At 47.7% G+C, this 6,419-nt stretch overlaps 1 pseudogene; it reads left to right on the top strand.

Annotated features, from left to right (window-relative positions):
* Positions 1-1,893: 1,893 nt before the first annotated feature.
* Positions 1,894-4,808, top strand: LOC138555802 (small ribosomal subunit protein eS27-like; annotated as a pseudogene).
* The last annotated feature ends 1,611 nt before the right edge of the window (positions 4,809-6,419 follow it).

The raw sequence follows: 6,419 nt of genomic DNA, 5'->3' as shown, positions 1-6,419 counted from the left end.
CACTGGCCCAGAAACACAGACCCTGCACCATCAGGGGACAAGGGCAAGGGGTGACATAACTTTTGATTGTCCCTTTGGGAGAATCCACCATAAAGGACCCATCTGGACTCAGTCCTGGCACCTTTGGCGCCAGGCTCATGAACAAATGTAAGCTGACACACTTGGTTTGGTGCACAGTGCTTTATTTTCCATGCTGGAATCTCCACGTGCATTTGTTCGGCGTGGCTGCTGGGGGAAGATGGATTGCATGTGCAGCATCAGAGTGGCAGGGTGGGGCCGGAGAGCCAAGGCTAATGGGCGTGGCCAGAGCTAGACTATATAAGCCCGCTCAGCCTTCATGCAAGAGGTTCGCGTTATTCTGCACTGATATCAGCGTAACGCTCACTGCTGCCTGTGTCCATCTTACCTTTGTGTTCCAGTTACCAGCATCAGCATCTTACCTTTGTGTTCCAGTTACCAGCATCAGCATTTTACCTTTGTTTTCAGTTACCAGCATCAGCATCTTAACTTCGTTTCCAGCCTCAATACTTACCTTGGAACATGCTCTCGTCGGCACGAATCATCGGGCACTCTGGCATTCATCAGTCACCTCCAGACCTCAGGAAGGCAGCATTCAAACCCTGACACCGTGGCACGGTGAGCAATCCTGCGAGAGAAAAGATAAAGACAAGGTTAGAACTCACAAAGACATAGCGTTTAAGGTTGCGCTTTTGACAAATCTTCGCGCTCAACCTTAAGCCAACACTACCCTGCTGCCGGAGCATCGTGGGCCCCATTTCTTCGATTTTGGCCTCGCTTCATGCCCCGCAACAACAGCAGGGCCGCAACTTCACCTGTGGAGAGAAAGCAGAAGAAAGAAATTATTAAAAGACACTGACAATAATCAGGAATCATCACAATATTTTAAAGCCTTAAGCCACTTACCATCAGGAGTGGCTTAGCCACAGCGGACTGGACTGCCACCTACAATAGGCCAGTGAAGGAACTCGGTCCATCAAGAGCGCCCCTGCAGTAAGCAGCAGGACCGAGAGCTCATCATCATTAATCAACAGGTCAGGGTATATGAGTCACATAGCAGCATTTTCTCGATCTCTCATCTCCGCGCAGGGGCAGTGTCACCAATCGCTGCAGCCTACAACATATGTGCAGTGGAAGAAGCCTGACAAGGATGACCCATTTCCAGGGAGGGCTGCAACCGTGCCCCAACGTCCCTACAGAGACCAGGTGAGCGTAACACTTTGCTGATTCCAGAGGAAGAAGTTGAAACAGAGCAAGGCACCTGGTCGGTGTCCAATTTCATATCCCTGTAATGGTACAAGGAATCCAAGCCCTGCCCTTCTCGACTTAGGCAGTAAAAGGACAGCGATCAGGTCTAATCTTATTTTAGCCGAGGAACTGTGGCTGGATTAGTGGACACAGATTATTTGTCTTCATGGAGATGCAGATCGTTAACCCCTGGCTAGATTTAGTATCAGTGTTTTTGTGAGATAGCTGACCATACCTGCGATAGTCATGCGTAGCCTCCCAGAACAAGTTCTAATTGGGCCAGTTTTTCACCTGTTTGATTTATACCTCCAAGAGATTGTTTGGAGATGACCTTCGACAAGGGAAACTGTATAACAGGAACTCAATCAAGTGGACGAGACAAGCCTCATAAAAGCAATCACCTAGGAACTGAAAAAGTCATATAGAATGCAGGGGCAGGGGAATGAGGAATACTTCCAGAAAAGGGTGGAAGTGCATGACAAGGCCTGCTTTCAGGCCTTTTTAGGGTAGAGAGGGGGGAACCAGTCCCCCTACCCACTCTAAGGGTGCAAAGGTGCCAGAGTGCCGGCCCTCTTCCATCCCCATTTTACCTCCACTGTCTGGGCGACAGCAGGAGCTGCCGTCAAAATGGCGGACAGGCGCTCATCTCTGGCTCAGGGACCGGAGCTGCTCCCTGGTGGTGAGCGTGGCTCCGACAGACCGTGTCAGCTGGAGCCTGCTAGGCCACTGGAGATTTTTAACCAAAAAAAGCTCTACAGGAAGGCCGGGGTAACGAGCAGGGAATGGCAGATCCCCACAAATCATCCTGTTTTTCTGCCCTGATCCCGGCTAGCTGCGTTGGGAAAAGGGAGCGGGGCTTGATCCCTCTTTAGAAGTTTTCCAGCCCTCCTCACACACCTCCTGGAATTTGGGTCAGTAGATTGGCTAGAGTGAGCAAACCAATCATTGGGGGCCGGGGGGATTTAAGGAAGAAATGGAAAGGGCAGCTTCTGGTTTAGAAGGGTGAGGTCAGAGGTGGAAGGAGGAGTACCACGAGACCAATAGGAGGAGTGAGAGAAGGAGTGTGGAGGTGGTTGGAGAGAGGGTTACTGCTGAGTGGAAGTGGTGGTTGAAGTGGGAAGAGGGGAGTAACAATAGTAAGAATAGGCGGAGGCATTAGAAGTGAGTGGTGGCACTAATGAGGCCAGGGTAGTAGAGAGAGGAGTGGAAGGTGGTAGTAGATGGTGGTGGTAGTGGAAAGAGATAGTAGTAGTGAGGTGTTATGGTAACAGTGAGAGGTGCAGGTGGTAGTAGAAGAGACACGGTAGCAGTGGAGAAGTCCTAGAGGAGGAGTAGCAGTAAAAGGAGAGAGTAGAGCTAGTAGTAAGTGGGAGGGGAAGTAACATCAATGGTGGAGGTAGGAAGGAGGAGGTGAAACATTGGAAGGCTAGAAGCCTGGTGGGTTAGAGATCACAGGAGGCAGAAGAAGGGCAAGGTGAGACTGTGTGTAACTGGTGGGTGATTCCAATAGGGCAAATGGAAGGCATCTAACTCCCCAAAGAACACTAAGCGGGGTTAGGAGAGGGACAGTTTGAAGGCCCCTAGGGAGTCAGCTAGCTTTCTGTTCAGGGAACCATCGAAGCCCTAGGCCTAGGAGAAAGGGTGCAATATTATCTTACAATTTGGTGATGTTCCTATATGTTTGGCAATGTCTGCGCTATTTGTTGAGTGCTATCTTTCTTGGAAGCAATTAACTACCTGCAGTCCCAGAGTGCACCTTTTTTGTGGTAACTGAAAGAAACAACTAGACATGAGAATGAAGCAAGGCATTATTCTGGTGCCTCTTCACTTTAAATTGAGGCAGTCTCCATGTTTCTTGTTGGGTGCTGTCCATTACATGAGGCGATGCCTATGTGCTTGCCTTATCTGTGCACAATTTTGCCATACAATTTAACCCTGTTCGCCACACTTGAAAGAAGCAGTGCATCTTATCGACATAGGCTTGCTTATAGTTGAATACTTGTGGACTCTGTTTATTTTCACAGGACACAGTGTCATGAAACTGTTTTCCAGTGGCAATGCTGGTATATATTGTGGGCCGAGGGATCATGAAAATCTTGAAAAATGTTCTTGTGTATTGTTGGCGACCGACCATCGATGGGATTCTTTTAGGTGTTACATAATATGTCCGATTATAAATTGTATGGATTTTTGGCTCTAAAACGAACCATTTCAACCAAAAAACGTTCTCAGGAAGAGAACCCCGCCCAAATCTCCCCACATCAGTTAGGGCTCCTTGTTCATGCTCAGATGCTCATGTTAATGTGGGGGGAATATTACTTCACTGAAAACATTGACCAGCCACCATTTACCTTAAATCATTTAGCATGTCAGTGACCCCTCAGGAGACAATACCTCCTTTGCACCAACATCGGCCTCAACCACTCTTGGGTATACAGGGATGTTCCTTTTCCCCGGCTTACCCTTGCCCACCCTTGTTATGCTATTTTCACAGTGCTGTTGAGCCATTTGTCGATAATTCATGAATTTTTGCAGGGTTAGTACCCCATGCCACGCAGCTGCTGCGGTTTAGAACTGTACGGAAAAACATGGGGCCTCATTACAAGTCCCCCGATATGGAAATAACGGGTGATCTCGAGTCCTGCAAGCGGAGGTGCCATTCCCGCCAGGTCTGACCTGGCAGGTTTAACACTGCCCGCCTGCAGGCGGACGTGGAAACACCGGCACCATCACAAGATGGTGCCGGTGTTTCCATGGTCCCCATTCCCATTGAGTCCTATGGGACTCAATGGGAATGGGGATTTACCGAATTGCGCCTCTGGAATTCCCAGGTCATCGGGGTTGTAATGTCCCGGTAATTCCGGGAATCACGGAGGCGTAATGGTAATACGAGTCTGGCGGTAACCTGCCGGAATTTCAGGCACGGTTACTGCCGGACTCGTAATGAGGCCCATGGTCTTCAATTGTTGGAAACTTATGATTGTTTTTGCATGAAACAGGGAAACATTGTTTGATGTTAATTGTCCATATTTTCCTGCTCAACATTTTAAAAATGTTGTAAGCATTTATCAAATGGTCGCCTTCAACATTTGGATGTTCTTCAAGAGCAGGTAGCCAGCTACAGTTAGAACCAATGTTAATGACATTAAAAAGCTAAAATGCCTCTAACACCTTATTGTCTTTGAGGCCTTGATCTCTACGTCAATCCTTTTATTTCCTCAGTCAAGATTTTACTCTTGTGCTTCAGTGATTGAAGGAAGGAGAGGGGGACGTCTTGAGCGTGCAAAAGAGCTCTTGCGGCCAGCTCCCGAAGTGGAGGAGAAGAGGAAACTCAAGAAGAAGCGTGTGGTTGGGAGTCCAAACCTCTTACTCATGAATGTTATGTGTCCCTCCTGCTACATCGCCACCACTCTTTTCTGTCGTGAAGAAACAGTGGTCATTTGCTCTCTGTGTTAGTTTTTACATGGTTCTGTGCCAGCCCTCAGTGGGCAAGGGGAGGCGAGGCGAATAACGGATTCTCCTTCAGAAGAAAACAATACTGAATGCCATCAGCAGGCATAGTGATGATGGGTAGGACTACCCGCAGTTTGTGGCATAGTCCGTCCATCCAGGAGCAGAGCAGTGACCTTTGCAAAAGCGAAAAAATGGAAAAGCGACTATGAAATCTGAATGTGCTTGATCGAAATATTGGGCTCTCGTACCCTGTACCTGTACCTGTACCTGTACCCTAATCCATCTGGCTCAGTACATTTGGATATAACCGTTTGAAAACAATTAAAAACAACACCAATGGTCTACTTTGCACACTGTATGTCTTGTAGTCACCCATATTGCCAAGGACCAAAAGGGGAAATGGGCCATATACTGCAGACCACATGAGCACCCATGTAGGGAAGATCAAGGAAAGCTAATGTACATGTCTAACTTGAAATGGTCAGGGCACAGCCTCCTGTGGGCGAGGTGACTAGATTAACTTTAAAACAAAAAGGTTATAATCTATTTTTTAAACAAATGTAAACACAATTACATACCTACATCTAAGGCCGTAGCAACTGGGGCACACAGTGTGGACTTATCCTATGTTTCCTTAGTGTGCTCTGCAGGTGGCCTTGCACCCCATACTATCCCAGCTCCCACTTTCCATTAACACCCAGGGAGTGGTGGCACCAGCATTCCGGTACCCAGGAAAACAGGCGTTGGTAAAACCAGCGTTCCATGCAGACCACCAGCGTCTCTAATCCAAAACCACCATTTTCTGAGAGTAGCACAGTACCCACACTGACCTCCGCTCGCCCCTCAGGTCCTGCTCATGCTCCCCTGTCCCCCGACCCACATCACACATCTACCAAGCTGCACCCCACAAACCCATGCTTTCCTTGCCTTTCTGTCCCTTTGCTGAGGCCTCCACGGCCTGGCAAATCCTTCTTCTCAGTGCATAATCCTTACCCGCCGTTCCAGACACATTGGTAGGTGAACAATGGTTAATCTGTCTCACTAACATGAGAGGGCATTTAGATTCTATTAAAGACAAGGAGGCTTCATATTATGCATTAATTCTTTACTTCTGACACCAAAGTAGCAACGAAAAAAACTTTACAAACAAAAATGTTTGTTCAACAGAAACTGAAAAAACAGAATTTAAGAGTCCGTCAAGGGGAAAATCCCCAATCCAACAAGGAGGCTAGGTCATGCCCTCTCGTTAACCAATGGGCAGGGACCCGCCCCCATATAAGTCATTTTCTCAAATCCCAACTCCTCTTCTGCAGCTGCAACGCATCGGATGCTAACCCTGAAGATAAGACATTGTAGCACAGAGAAAGGATACATTAGTTATTCAGCGGATCTCGAACCCCGCAGCATCTTGGAACAGTGAAGACCTCTTCTTGAACGGACCATCTCACCCCAAAGCTGTATGCAAAATAAAAGACAAAGGGTGGGTGGGTGGATGGGTGGGAGAGATAATACTCCTCTCCTTGTCTTTAATAGAATCAAAACCCCCTTTCATGATTGTGAGGGGGATTTACCATCCTATTTCAGAACAGGAGACTTCATATTATGCAAGTTTAAAGCCCTTGCATCACATTAATTGCAACATGATCAATACGTTTGTGATAAAATGTTTTGAATGTTGATTCGCTGGCCCAATCAGCTGC

The sequence above is a fragment of the Ambystoma mexicanum genome, chromosome 1p, assembly GCF_040938575.1.
Source record: "Ambystoma mexicanum isolate Mex_15411 chromosome 1p, UKY_AmexF1_1, whole genome shotgun sequence".
Classification (NCBI taxonomy): domain Eukaryota; kingdom Metazoa; phylum Chordata; class Amphibia; order Caudata; family Ambystomatidae; genus Ambystoma; species Ambystoma mexicanum.
Note: the sequence above shows the minus strand (reverse complement) of the source record. Positions and strands in the feature narration are given on the sequence as shown.